Below are 15,592 nucleotides of genomic sequence, written 5' to 3'. Positions count from 1 at the left end.
TTTAAGAAACATAAAGAGTGTCATACCAGAGACCTGGGAGGTGAGAGACTCTCAGGACTCATAGGGGAGACCCTAGATAAAATGCCCTACAGTGGGGCCAGGGAACTTGTTGAGACCACCTCTAGCAAACCCAGGGCATCAAGTGAGGGGTAACTATACCACAGTCAAAACTCTGACTCACAATTCTTCCTGTCTGAAAAGAATACAGGGATGGAAATGGAGAAGAGCCTGAGGAAAAGGCCCAAAGTGGGATCCAGCCCAAGGGGAGGCCCCAAGACCTGACACCATTACTGAGTCTATGGGACGTTCACAAAAAGGGACCTATCATGACCGCCCTCTGAAAGACCCAACAAGCAGCTGAAAGAGTCAGATGCAGATATGTGTTCCCAAGCAATCAATAGAAGCTGCTGACCCCTGTAGTTGAAGTAGGGAAACGCTTGAGGAAACTGAGGAAGAAGGTGACCCTGTAAGAGGATCAACAGTCTAAATTAACCTGGAACTCCAAGATCTCTCAGACACTGGATCACCGGACAGCAGCATACACCTGCTAAGATGAGGTCCCCAACACATACAGAGCAGAGAACTCCTGGGTCTGGGTTCAGTCAGAGAAGATACACCTAACCCTCAAGAGACTGGAAGCCCCAGGACGTTTAGAGTTCTGGTTTGTGTATGACATCCTCATTGAGTCAGGGGGTGGTGGGGACTAGGATGAGGTATGGAATATAGAACAATTAGGAGGGTGGACCAGGAGGGGAATAGAATCTGGAGTGTAAAAATAAATAAATTGGTAGATATATGGATAGATAGATAGATAGATAGATAGATAGATAGATAGATAGTAAATCATTCAAACAATAAATCATAAAAAATCCCAGAAATATAATGTTAATCTAACCAAGCTGGTTATAGTCATTTCCTTCATTTTACTCTTCTCGGATGCAGTAGAGCAGTATTTCTCAACCTTCCTAAGGCTGTGGCCCTTTAATACCATTCTTCATGTTGTGCTGACCCCCGAACATAAAATTATTTTCATTCCATCTTCATAACTGTAATTTTCTATGAAGCAAAGTCTAAGTATCTGTGTTTTCTCATGACCTTAGCCAATGCCAGTGAAGGGATCTTGGACAGCTTGAAAAGCACTGCAATAGAGATTTTCATATCCTAGAGCACATCAAAGCAGTCATTCATACTTTTCTATTCTGTCACAATTACATTTGGTTGTCTCCTACTATTATAATTAGGAGTAGGTCAGACATTTAGATGTTTAGTTTGCAAATGCTTCTGTCAAAATACGTACATAGATTTGTAGTCCTTCTTCTGTTTTAGTACTAAACAATATAGAAGTCAGACAACCACACCATTCTAGAAGCTTCTACCCATTCAGAGAGGTTGGGAATGCAAACCAAAATAGGCTGTAAAGATAAAATCACTGTCTCTGAATAGGCTGGAAGAATGAACCTGATTCGAAAATCCATAGAGATTTCAGACCTCTTATTTAATGTAGAAAAGAAAAATACCCCAACAGGCCTAGAACTTCACAAGGCTGCTCCGTATCAACTACGATCCAAGAAAAAGTATAAAACATCATTTTACCTTAAAATGTAACACCTTGGCAAAAGTACTCATGCCACAGTCTGCAGGTGACAGACACTCTCCTTAGTTCCTTGCACCTACTCTTTGCATTGAAGCATTACTGTTTGAGTAAGGCTAGCCCATTTGCTTATTAATTCAACTGCTTCTTGTTTTTTATCTTTTGCTCAACAAATATAGTCAATATACCCTAGTAGGCCTTAGCAAAGGGAACATTATTGGCTATGACTCTTATGTTACGGAAGCTCATAGACCACCATGATAGGCAGATTGAAGGTTTCCATGATTGTAGAGGTTGTCTTACCACCCTCCCTTTGACTCTACTCAGGGTCTGTAAAAATAAGGACCTATCACTATAATCTATCACTATAAGTAACCTTATGTTACTTAAAAACAGCTTTCTTGCAGATTTGATTAAGGTCCCTAATCCATTATTTGACATTGTTAATGAAATGGAGTTCATCCTAGATAGACCTGACTGAAGTGTGTAATATTAAAAAACAATCCACAATAATTCCAGCTAGGCACTGGCCAGTGATCTCAGTTTTTTCCCAGGCCTGCTCATAGGCTGTGGTGGTATTCTTCCCCTTTTGTCAAAGCCTGCCCTCCCAAAGTTCGCACTGCTTCCCCAGAGCCCCTTAAACAGCCCTCTCCTCCCCGCAGCTGGCTGTTGCCAAACCTGCTCAGTGCTCCCCCCCCAATTTCTGTAGCTAGCTGGGGTGCACTCTGGCAAAACCAAGTTGTACTGTGGTTACCTTTCCCTGGACCTCAGCTGAATCATCTGAAGAAAGAAAACGCTGGACAACCTTAGTTTAAAATCAACCTATAACACAAACGCTGGGCGCAGAACCTAGAACCCTGTTTTCACCAATTATTCTAAGTTAGAAATCTTGTGGATCCGCCACCTGAACCAACAGCTTATGGTCTATATCATGTCTTGCTCCCACAGTTCAAAAGCAAGTTTCTCTCTCCTGTGTTCTCTCTTTCTCCCCAGACCCAGAAGTCCCTCATCCTCCTTGCCCAGTGATTGGATTCTTATCAGCTTTATTTACTCAATTAGGGGAAATTTCCACTATAGCTACGTGGATTGTTGTCTATATGCAGGTGGAGGTGGGCACAAGGTAAGGCAAGGCCTGTGACTGGGCAGTGAAAAAGTAAGGCAGGAACAGAGTTTTGGAGAGATGGAGGGGGAAAAGGATGATCCAGATCTGTGTGGCCTTAAAGGGCCACAGGTAGTTATGAATATTTCATGAGGGATGGATTTCTATAGGACAAATTTGTCTTATCTAGGTAGGCAGTTTATATTAATATTAATTGGTTTAGAGTTTATTGTGTGGACATTTTGTGGGGTGGGGATTTACTAATATAAATCTGATTGATAAATTACAAGCTTATTGAGTTTTGATTTTAACAGGTTACTGGGAGTTATGACTATAACCACAGGGGGCATATGCTGGGACTGTGGACAGAGTTCACAGCAGAGAGGGCGGCTACTGCTGGGGCAAGAGAGTAGGCTACAATGTGGGGCTAGCCATGGCTACGAGATCGCTGCAGAGCCCAGAGAGTAGCTGGTGGCATGGGATGAAAATTAGAAACTTAGCAAGTCGGGTTGAGATGCCTTGCTGATGAAGATGAAAATATCCCTCAGATGCCACATGGCCCAACAGTGTCAGCGATAGCATGGGACGGAATATTATTTTTTAATATTTACTGCTATACACCTGACCTAATCATTGAGCAGATATAGATGACAAGAAGCAGCACAAATCACTGTTATGCTGAACTTGAGGTAACAAACTGCCAATGAGAAGAGTGGTCTTGATCCTCAACATCAGACATAAGTGAGTTCTGGCCAAGAATTATCAAGAAAAAAGCATTTCAGTTACAGAATGGCATGGAGATAACTCCTGCTAAATCCAGAGGATCTGGAAAAATCTGTGAGCCTTTCATTATGGTATAACTTCAGTTAACACCTTCAGAGAAATACTGTGTTACCTGGAATGGAACACTCATTGGTTTTATGTTTGCACCTCTACCTCAAAGAAACTGTGAACTCAAGATTTGGTTGAAGTAGAAATGTGCATGTCTGGTTTCCTCGGAGAGTCAGTTGTGTCATGCGACGATTTTCTGGAAACCGTCTCATGAGAGGATGTGTTGCAGAAGCAGACATGAAACAGGATGTCTTGCTGGGAGCAGACACATGATGTTGTTCTGGAAGCTGCTAAAAGAACATGTGATGTGTGTTGGAGCAGATGCTTGAGGGAATACATTGTGTTTGGAAAGAATATAAGTATAAGGCAACAGATAGTAGATGACGCTGTGGCATTGGTTCAACTTAACTTCTTCACTGGTCGTTGTTTATCATGATTTCTTAGAGAGAAATGCACCGAAAAATATACTCAGGATATTCCAGTGGTTTCTTGCCAATTCTGTGGACTTGGCCTGATTTGCAGAGCCTGGTGATTTCTTCTGGATTGAACTAGCATTGCTGATTAGTGAATACTGTTTGCAAGTGTATCAAGCTTCTGCTGCTGATTTATGCAAACTGAACTGCTGCTATCCTGACAATGAAGATTGGAATCAAACCAAAGAACTATTTCTACACAGGTCCACATCCCCCTTCCCCTATTAACCGTTCTTCTCCATTTTGTCTGGTTGGTTGTAGGCTAGAAGAGAGGTGAACAAATTTGGGAAGCCTTTAAATTAAGTTAAATTAATTAAATTAAGTTTTGAAAGTGTACGCGTACACTTGAAGACCAGAAGGTTATGATAATTTGCAACACAGCAATTCACAAATGATAAGGAAATTTCCAATAATCGTTCACAAAGACTTGAAATTTTTCAAGAGACGCAATGAAAGTGAGCAAAGAAATGGCTTTAAGATCTTCTTGGTAGATGCAGCCATGACAAGATGCTTCTAGGTTGCTACGTGACGATTGTTATACCTGAAACATATGGTATGTAAGTGGATGATACAGGACTCATGCTAGACATTGTCAAGGCAAATAGAAATACAATCCCACATAATGAACTGATAAGATGAAGAAATTTTGCAACATGAGATAGTTTAATCAAAAGTTGAAGAACAAAAGCAGTCCAGAAAGGCTTAGGTTGGTTAATACCTTGTTGAGTAACAGTCTCTATTATAGCCATTTGATGTAAATCAATTTGTTTACTCCTCCAAACAAGTTATGCTTACTATTGTTACGCTAATTTAAAAGAGGAAAGAGTTAGGATATTCATACACTAAATACATCAAATAATCTCATGTAGCATAGATAACTACAGTCAATATTTGATCATAGGCAATTTGATTGCAAAATTTCTACTTGTTGCCAAAATAATATCAGAGAACAGATGGCGGGAAATAGCATATTATCTGAAATAAGTTTTGCCTTGGATTTTTTTCTGAAATTGAACTAATCTTTTTCCTTCTTGATTATTATATCATTGACTAATCTCCAGTAAATTAGAAAGTGCCAGTGAATATGTGGATATGAACGGCATACATATATCTTAGGATGTCAGTGAAAATACTGCTTATGAAAACGTTACAAAAAGAGCTTGAAAATTTTCAGACAAAGTAAATTAAAGTAAACCAATGCAATGTTCAGCAAATATCTTAAAGGTATTAAAAATACTTTACCTAAACACATTATAAATTCAGTATTTTAACACAGCAGGTTTTTCCCACAAAATAAAATTAATTTCTAAACAGAGGAGTCATAAGATCAAATCTGTCTTCACTGAACTTTTAGAGGCTTCCTTCAGTGGGGAAAAAAATGAAAGGCTATCCTGCAATTGTGCCAAGTCTTCTTCTAAATGTAAAAGTTCAACTTTATCTCAAATAAGTTTTATACTAAGTAAGATTTACTATTTAGCTCTGTGACTTTATTTTATGCATTCAATTTTATGATTCCTATTAATCTTGTATTGGGACTTGCATTCTAATGGGCTATAGGGCGAACTTCTTAATGTTTGAAGACTGGTTGGATTCAGAGCTGATGTGTGCATACATATCTTACAGAAATCCATTATTCAATATTCTTACTAAAAATGCTTTCTATTAATATAGAGAAACAGCCTCTACCATAGGCATAAGATATTTTCCATTACGTTTGAAAAGCCTATTCTTCTATAAAGTACACACAAAAATTCTATTTGATTCAACTGTATTTCTCTTATTGTTAATTACCATTCTTTGTTCAACTCCATGCTAAAGATTAGATAGTCTGCATTTGTTTTTTTTTTCTTTTCTGCTATTCAACTAAAGAAATGAACAGAAACTCTTGTGTTTGCACATGCACGAAAACATGCAAAACAGTTATCCTTTGTTCTTGTCATTAACATGTTGTTTTCTCAAAATTCAGGTACTACTTGTAATCTTTAAATGTACTTAAATTTTCTTTCCTTTTTATTAATCATTCCATTCATTCACATCTCAAATGATATCCCACTTCCTGCTTACCCTCTCCACTAACCACCCCTATCCAATGATATCCCACTTTCCTGTTACTACTCCAACTCCACATCCCATATCCCCTCCCCTTTGCTTATATGAGAATGCTCCCCTACCCACACTCTCCCACACCAATGCATCAGCATCCCCCTGTGCCTAGCACCAAACCTTCTGGGACCAAGGGCTTCCCCTCCTGCTGCTGTCAGGCAAGGCCATCCTCTGCTAGGTATCTGGAGCCATGGATCTCTCCAGGTACACTCCTTGGTTGGTGGGCTAGACTCTGGGAGAACTCAGTAGTCAGGCCAACCTATGATGTCCTTCCAATTCTTAGAAAATTATCTTTTATAGTTGTTAATATTATGAATAGCGAATAATGAAACCTGGAAATGCTGACAGTATGTTTCTGACAGTCTCTTAAAAAATTTTTGTTATCTTCAAACATGTTTCTTACCTATGAATTATACTCTAATTTATGGAGAAACACTTTTGTTCCTTTTATGTTTGTTTGTTTTGTAGATTGAGTTAACTTTATGTAGCCCTGACTCTCCTGGGACTCACTCCGTAGACCATCTGCCTGCCACTTCCTCTGCTTCCTAAGTGATCAGATTAAAGGTGTGTGCCACCATCTTCCCATCCTAAGAAACACTTTTTATTAACAAGACTTCATGTGAAAGAATTTTCAGTAAGTAATGGTAGTGATGAAATATCCTTTCATATTTCACTACTATAGAGTTTACTTAGAAATAAATACATATACATATATAAGAGATTTTTCTATAAATGAGCATGTGAATTATTACACTTCTTTATTATCTGCTACCTAAAAGACCTCATAGGATGTGGGATAGATCAGCAATTAAGAGCAGTTGTCTTGAAATAGTGAGGACCTGCAGTCAAATCCCTACAATCCACATAAAAACCATATGCACATGTGTTCACAGACAATAAACAAATAAAAATAAATATGCAATAGAAAACAGACTTCCAATATGAACTAATAGTAAGTTAAATATGAAAATAAATTCCTTTTGCTAGTTTTTGTGCTCTAAGAAAAAAGGATGTATTTTTGGAGTTGTTAAATTGTTGACTATTCTAGTTCCATGCAATGCTGATTCATATTTTGTCAATTTGACAAGAGGTAGTGTCATCTCTGAAGAGGCCAACTAATTGATGAATTTCTTCCAGCAGATTGGTTGATAGGGAAGCCTACAGGGAATTATTGATGAATATATGGGAACTCAGAACCACCCTTGTGCCTGGAATATGAAAATAGTCCCAGGAATATGAAAATGCAAGCTAAGGAAAATAGTGAAGGCAGATGAAGCTTTTGAGTATATTTCAAATAAACAACTGTGTTTGCAAATATCATTTATGGAAAAAAATACATTGTAATTTCTGGACTGAATTTTTGATGATTTTTGTTGATATAACAGTGGGAATGGCATTATACTCAAATATTCTTCAAAATTACTGGAAAATTCTAATTTAAAAGACATGAATATAGATTACCAATAACTTTTTGGTTTTATTGATGTATGTATGTATGTACTTTGAACACTTTTGCGATTTATTTTGTGTTTATAAATGCTTCTCTCACTACATGTGTACAGAGATCAGAAGACAGCACCAGATCTCCGTAAGTAGAGTTATAGACAGCTGTGAACCTACCATGTTGATGCTGAGAAGAGAACTCACATCTTCTACAAGGGCAACAAGTCCTCTCAATGCTAAGCCATCTTCCCATCACAAGTGTGTTGTTGTTATTGTTGTTGTTGTTGTTGTTTGAGGACTATCATAAGACTTTAAACACTTTAGTCAAAGAAGAAAAAACAAAGCAAAGAAATTAGACTTTCTGGTGACCCGTTTAAGAAAGACAGTGATGCTGATTTGTACATTAGAACACATTTGGAAATGCTTGTCTGACTGCAACTGGAAAGAGAAAGAGATAACTGTGATGAATTAAAACACTATTATTCTAAACTAAGAAATAGCCTCTCTTTCATAGCCTATCAATGTGAAAATGTCTTATATGTATTTCCTTCTTGTCTCTGCTCTCTCATATCTATATTGTACATAAGATATAATAAAATAGGGTTACAGATGAAAAACTTGCCATAAACTGATGCTATCATATCAGCTGGTAGTATCATGATGGGTTTATGAGAAGTTACTATCACAACCAAGTGTGTGTGTGTGTGTGTGTGTGTGTGTGTGTGTTAATGTTCAGATTAAATGTGACATTTAGGGAAGGAAGAGGCAGTGTTATGTTAGAATCGAAGCAATAATTAAGACTACATTATTATTAAAGCACAAATGGCCTGTTTTGAGCATGAGGATCCTCCACAAATCCAACTAAATTAATGGATATTAAACCTATGATCATAACTATGACATATTCATACATATACATAACTATTCCCTGTTATTATATACCTCATCCTCTTTGATATTTCTACTTTTGACCTATTAATTTTAAAGCCAAGATTAGGGAAATGTCTATAAGTACTCTAGTGTAATTTCTTGTATTGATGAAACATGCCACTTATATAAAATTGTACTTATATATTTATGTGCTTATTTATTTTTATGAAAAAATTTCCTACAAGGTCCAGCTGGCTACTGTAACCTTAATCTGTAGTCCAGGGTAACCTTAGACTCCATCTCCATTCCCAGTGATCAAAGATTTGGGATGGCAAACATAGACTCCTAAATCAACTTGAAATTACCATCAATGTGTTGGAGATGAGTGCCCCTGCCTGTAAAGAGTATGTCTGACTCTTTTAAATCTGTGAATCATCAGTGAACCTCTTGCAATTTTATTCCTGACACACCCTATCCTTTTGTTTCAAATTCATTTCCTTCTTAATGGAATCAACCAGAGTTCTAATCTTCTCATAATCGTTACACCAACATGTAAATATATTGTTTAGGGATCTTACTAACCTTGTGATAGGGTGGTTATAAATATAGTCAAATTTTATGTGAAAATTGTGAACTTTTATAAGCAATTAAAATTAGTTACTAAAATATATTTTCTTCATAATAACTTTGAAGTTGGTACTAAAATTATGACAATAAAACAATTTATTCAATTGTTATATTTCCAAATGTTAATATAGACTTGAAACGCATATACTTCATAATACAAAATGAAGAGAAAAATCAAGGAAAATTATAATTTATTAAATTTTGTGTATATATTTCTAAAATTTAGTTTTTATGGTCATTAAAGCACATATTGTTAAGAAATAGTGCAAATAAATTTATATCAATACACCACTGATCTTGATAGACAGTCGAAGTACGAATGCTTAGATTGGGTAGCAAATCTCAGTGCCAGCTTTGGATTCCCTGCCTTCAGTGGCCCAGAGGAAGCATGTGATCAGAACAAAGTCATTCCATAAGCTGAGGCATTGGTCCTTATTGAGCAACTGCCTTTTCTCTCAGTTTTTCATGTTACTGGTAAGCAGATGGCGGGCCAGTCAAACCCTCTTCATTCATGAATAAATCAGTGTCCATTTTTGTTCAATATCCCATTGTACCCTCATGTGAAAAACAGATGGCAGAACTCTGAAACACCTGCTTCAAATGTAGACATGGCCGCATTTCCTGAATAATCAAGAAGGAACAAATTTTAATCAAAATGTTGTGGCTTTACCTTGTGAAAATTTCTTGACAGGCTCATTCTTTTTAACTCTCTGTTTCACCTCCTTACTCTAAAATAAATCACCACTTTTTCCATCCAAAATGTTATCTCATAACTTTGATTCAACATCTAAGCTCTATGAATATACAAGATTCCCAAGACAAATAAAAATGAGGCAACAAAAAAAAATAAATAAATGAGTACCCTGGAGCTGTCTAAAAGGGTGAAAGAGCTTGTCACTAAAGTTTGACAACCTAGTTAATAGTCATAGTCCACATAAAAGTGGAAGGGAAGGGACAACTCTACAATGTTATCCTCAAACTTCAACACGTACATGAGAGAACTCCCTCAAAAAGTAACAATGACAATAATAACAAAATAGCATTAAAAAGAGGATCACTAATATGGTAGATTTACATTTTATGTTAAGAGTTGGTAAAAGAATTGTTAAGAGCGAGTGACCCTAGGAATAGGTTAACTTAATTTTGATCCGTGATTATTCAATGACTAGAAGACATCTTGGACATCCATCTCTAAGGCATGGTTTTCTAACCCAGGTCCTTTACATGAACTAGCAAACTGCAAGTGAACTTTTCTCAGCATCTCTTGTCTTCACCACTCCTTAGTTTTAGAACCTGGAAGGAGGAAGTGATACATGAAATACAAAGACAGACATATGACCAAACAAGCAGAGGATAAACTCCCATGGGCTCTATGCTCGTTTCTCCCACACAAACATTCTTTAACATGTAATGTTTGGACTCCCAAACGTTACAAGTCTGTATCTTCTGTCCAATTTTGATTGTATATTTTTAGATTTGAAATGTATATTTGTATGACCTAGGGTATGTAATCTTTGTATTATTTAGGGTGTTTATATGTAGTCATATAGAAACTTCATGTATGAATGGAGATATCAGAATAAAAGTGCTTATGTGCAATGGATTACTCACATTTATTTCCTGGTTTTTATTTGAAATAGAAAACACACAAATTATAAATCATAGTGTGAAAAGAGAATTAATAGACTTTTGTAAACCACTCCAGAGCTGACTAGGTGTAGTACCAGGCTCTCCTCCATTGTCTTTGTGCTCTCCTGCCTTGGAGTATAACTAGTCTCTGCCTATCACTCTGTGTTCACTTTCATTTTCCCAGTTACATAGTGGAATGAAGAACTCTGGCTTAGTATCAGTCTTCAGTTCTCAGAAGACCAAGATAGGCCTGGTGTGTCATTGAAGAATTACAGCTACCAGTGGTCTCATTTGGTTCTCAGAAAAAAAAAATACTGATTTCTGCTAGCAGAAGTACAGATGTAAGATAGAAATGATTTCAGTTTACCTCAGTTTCCTACTGTCTAAATACTAATCTCACCTGCAAGTACAGAGAGTTTGTAGTTGGTTTATGAAAGCCTCCATTCTATAGAAAGAACTCAAGCAAACTAAGAAAATCTGAGACCAGGAGAAAAAGTCCTCCTCAAGAAATTGCATACCCATTGGTTATCCAATGCCAACTATTCATCCCTAAAGGCATATACATACAGATAACATTACCCATACTGAGCAGGTATATTTAGGAATATATCTGTATATGCATATACTTATATGCATCAAATGAAAATTACTGAAAAAGGCAACTATAAATGTAAAAGGTTATTGGACAGTTTGGAGGAAGAAAGGGATGGGGAGGAAATGTTACAATTATTTCATAATTTTGAAAGAATCACAAAGAAAAACTTAAGAGAAAACATATAGAACTTTATTTTTCTTAAACATATTGGCAGAAAAGTGAGTCAAAGGAGAAAGTTGTCCATCTTTGCACTTAGAAGCCACAGCATGCCTTTATCATATCCGTGCAGAATTCTATTATGTATAGCTGTTTTAAATCAATAAAAAAATTTCAAGTGGCAATTTTGTGAGCCATGAATTAAAAATACACAATGGGCTGAAGGAAAAGATGGGAGAGTGTTAGCATATTAGCTGATTGCCACAATCTCCATGGTAACAAGGTTCTGAAACAATCTTGGGAAATGACTTTTAACAAAGGGCATGAAAATGAGCATCCCGACCAAGCAGTCTACCTTCTAATAAGTAAGGGAGCAACAGGGACGTTCTGTATGGCTGCACTTTCAGTGGAAATCAGTCCCCTACCACTTCTGCACTATTCATAGTACTTAAACTATTGCCCAGTTATTTGCTTAGATTGCCTACATTAGAAGAAAGAAAATCATTCATATAACTAAAATCAAGTTTACATCTGCAAACAGTCCTAAGGCATGTAACTTATTAGAGAAAAACAAATACTGTTAAAACTCAAATCTGTCCAAGGTTCTTTGAAGATCAATTAAAAATTTAGATTTCATTCTATATTAATTCATGAGTTAAAGTGATCACACTATAGAACATAGAAAAACAACTTTAATTAAACACAAACAAAAAATTTAGCACTTCTCCAGTAAAATGCTAAGTGACCTCATGGAGGCCATCAGATTGGAATTTTTCCTGCACTATTACTTACATAAGTGTCAAATATCAAAATGTTAATAAAATGTGCTGCAATGAGTTGAGGTAAATCTTAATTTTCTTTAAAATTGGATTGACTGAGCATCTCACCATTTAGCAAATATACTAGTGACATTTAGATCTTTGCATGTTTGAGATATACCAATTTTAACCATTATTTTTATCCTCTAAAATATTTTTAAAAATAATTTTCTTATAAGCAATAGAAAACAAGCAGGCTGATACTGAGAAAAGTTTTGTACATGGTATTAGGCATACATTCATAGAGATGTAAAGGTTTTTGGTATGAAAATTATATTTTGATGTTTTATTTTGCATCTTATGAGTATTAATGGTATTTAAATGTATGTATTTATGCTCACAAAGGCCTGATTCTGTTTGACTTTGCTTTTGAAAAGAAAACCACTTTTTCCCACACATTCTTGCGGCTGTGTCTCTTACATATTAATTTGTAAGATGTAGCATACTACAAAAGAAATGCTGTTTGTCTCGTTCACATTAATTGGTAAGATTCAATGAATTATAAAAACGAATGCTTTTTTTCCAATGTAGGTTGATATTTTTCTCCTAAATGTCACTGACTTTTCTATCTTTCCTCCTCTTTTTCTAGTGTTGGAAATGGATTTTTGGTTTTGTATAATATATTCTGAATACTGTTTCCCTTCCCTCTACACCACCCAGTTCCTTTCATCCATACCCTCCACATTTCTGTCATCATTAGATAACAAACAGGTTAATAAGGGATAACAATAAAGTAAAATATAATAAAATAAGATACACAGGGAATAGATGTAGGTGCAGGAATTGTTGCACTTGTAGAAATTCAGGAGTCTCATAAAAAAACCAGAAGACTACACACACATACACACACACACACACACACACACACACACACACACACACACAGAGGCACACACGCACACACACATGTGTGCTGCCAGGGGGAGAGAGAGAGAGAGAGAGAGAGAGAGAGAGAGAGAGAGAGACAGAGAGAGAGAGACAGAGAGAGAGAGAGAGACAGAGAGAGAGAAACTAAAACTAAAAATAAATGTATAATATTTTGAAGATGAAATAAGAAAAAAAGAAAAAGCTGAGACATGGCATGAAACTAGGAACCTTTACAAATGCCATTGTGTTGGCTTTCTATTGGTCATCTATTGCCTGCATATGGCCTACTCTTAGGAATGGTTTATTTCCCCATTGAGACTCCATTGGAAAAAAACTTAATTTTCATTTGCAAATGGTTAAAATTTGAAGGTAGCTTCTAGTTTAGGGATGGCAGCCCATATCCACTTCTCCTTTCAATTCTATGACATTTGGCACAGACCCACTCAGATCCTCTGCATGCTGCTTCAGTCTGTGAATTCACAAATGCATTAGTCCTGTTGCATTTAGAAGGCCTTTGTTTCCTCCGTGTCCTCCATCCCTCTGGGTCTTAAGCTTTTCTGCCTCTTCTGTGGGGGTTCTTGAGCTTCTGCAAATCAGCACATTTAGAGTCAAGTGTTCTACAGATTCTCATTCTCTGTAGATTGTCTGGCTGTGGGTCTCTGTATTTGTGAACAATTGCTTCAGGACTAGGCTTCTCTGATGATGGCTGAGCAAGTCACTGATGTATGAGTTTTGTCACCTTATTCCTTTTGTAGTAGCATTTAGTTTTACAGTAGATCCCTGTTCTATTTAGTCTCAGATTCCTGGCCACCCCTGCAGTGTTTGGTGTGTATTCCATACAATAGAGTGGACCTTAAGTCAAACCTCATAGTGGTTGACTACTCCCTCCTTACGAGCTTTGTGCCACCGTTGCCCTAGAATATCTTGCAGACAGGTCACCATCATAAATCAAAGGGGTTTTAGCTGAGTTAGTACATTATCTTTATAGATAGATATAATTCATAGTACCTTCTAGTACATGACATGAGCCTGTAGGGCTGAAGGCTCTAGTTGGCACCAGTTTGACTTTCCACTGTTCAGTGTGGTGTGGGTATTCTCTTCAATAATAGGGTCTTATGGTCGGTTTGTGGAGAACTACGTAGAGTCTTGGCAGCAGCCTGTGTTGACCAACAACTCAATTTGATGTATCCCAATCTTGGTAATAGAAGCTTTATTTGCTGACAAGATACTTTGTCTTCATCATTATTTGTTAATTTCCTTTCAATCACCTTGAACATGCCTGATCTCAGAAGCTAAGCAGGGTGGACCTGTTGGATACTTAGATGGGAGAATTCCTGGCAGGGATGCGGTTTCTTTGGCCTGAAGGCCTGAAAAGTTTTGTCTTATTTCTTATGCTACTATTTCCATTGTTGATGTCATGTATGTTGATAAAGTAACATTTATGAACTTTTTATTATTTATGTAGAAACTCATACCTTTAATAAGACTGGGGTGAAAATTTCTTTTTTTCCAACAGAAGTATGGAGTATTTATTTCAGATTTATGCCTTTAATTAGTCTGGAAATGATTGTTATTTCCAGTGAACTGAATCTCTGCTAGTGTATATTTATTAATCATATAGACTATTAATTGTCTCATCACTACATTGAATAGCCTTTTCTTTACCTATAGATTAAAATTTCCCTATTGGTTCTATTTTGATATAATTTTAAAATGTGTACTCCTTATTTCTGAACTTTTATTTTAATTTACTTTATTCACTTATCAAATTTTATCCTCAAAGCAGCCATGCATTAAATGATAGCCTTTAAAATAATTTATTATTATCTGAAGGCTACATGAGCTTACAAATATTTAAATGTGGGTGTGTTTCATGCATCCATGCATGTCTATGTGTGTGTTTGTGCATGTCTATGTGTGTGTTTGTGCATGTGGTGTGTGTTTGTGCATGTGGTGTGTGTTTGTACATGTGGGGTGTGTGTGTGTGTGTGTGTGTGTAAAAGACATTTGAGGAGAAAGATAATTTTTCATTTCAAATTTTTTGAAGTTATTATTTATTACATATATACTCTTATTTGCTACACAAAATTTACAATACCTATTCTTTGGTTTGTGTTGAGAGTTCTTTAATACAAATACTTAAAAATATTTTTTTAATTATTTTCAGCAGAGTTTGTCCCTCTATGTTGAAATGTCAGCCCCTTCTTCAATTTTAGGAGGTGAAAGTCTAATCAAGCTATGGTATTTAGAGGTTAGATCTTTAAAAGTCATCCAGACAGAACCCTCATTGAATGCCATTTGCTTTATAATAAAAGGGAGGAGATCTGGACATATGAGCTCTTGTTGCTTACCACATGCTGCAAATCACTGCTTGTAATTCTGCTAGCCAGAAGCCCCTCCTAGATCATTCTCTTTATGCTCAACAGGAAGAGACATACACATTATACCATCATCTTCATAATCTATCTGTCTGTGTCTATTACATTAAAT

This window comes from Rattus rattus, chromosome 7, assembly GCF_011064425.1.
Source record: "Rattus rattus isolate New Zealand chromosome 7, Rrattus_CSIRO_v1, whole genome shotgun sequence".
Classification (NCBI taxonomy): Eukaryota; Metazoa; Chordata; class Mammalia; order Rodentia; family Muridae; genus Rattus; species Rattus rattus.
This window is presented reverse-complemented; position numbering follows the sequence as displayed.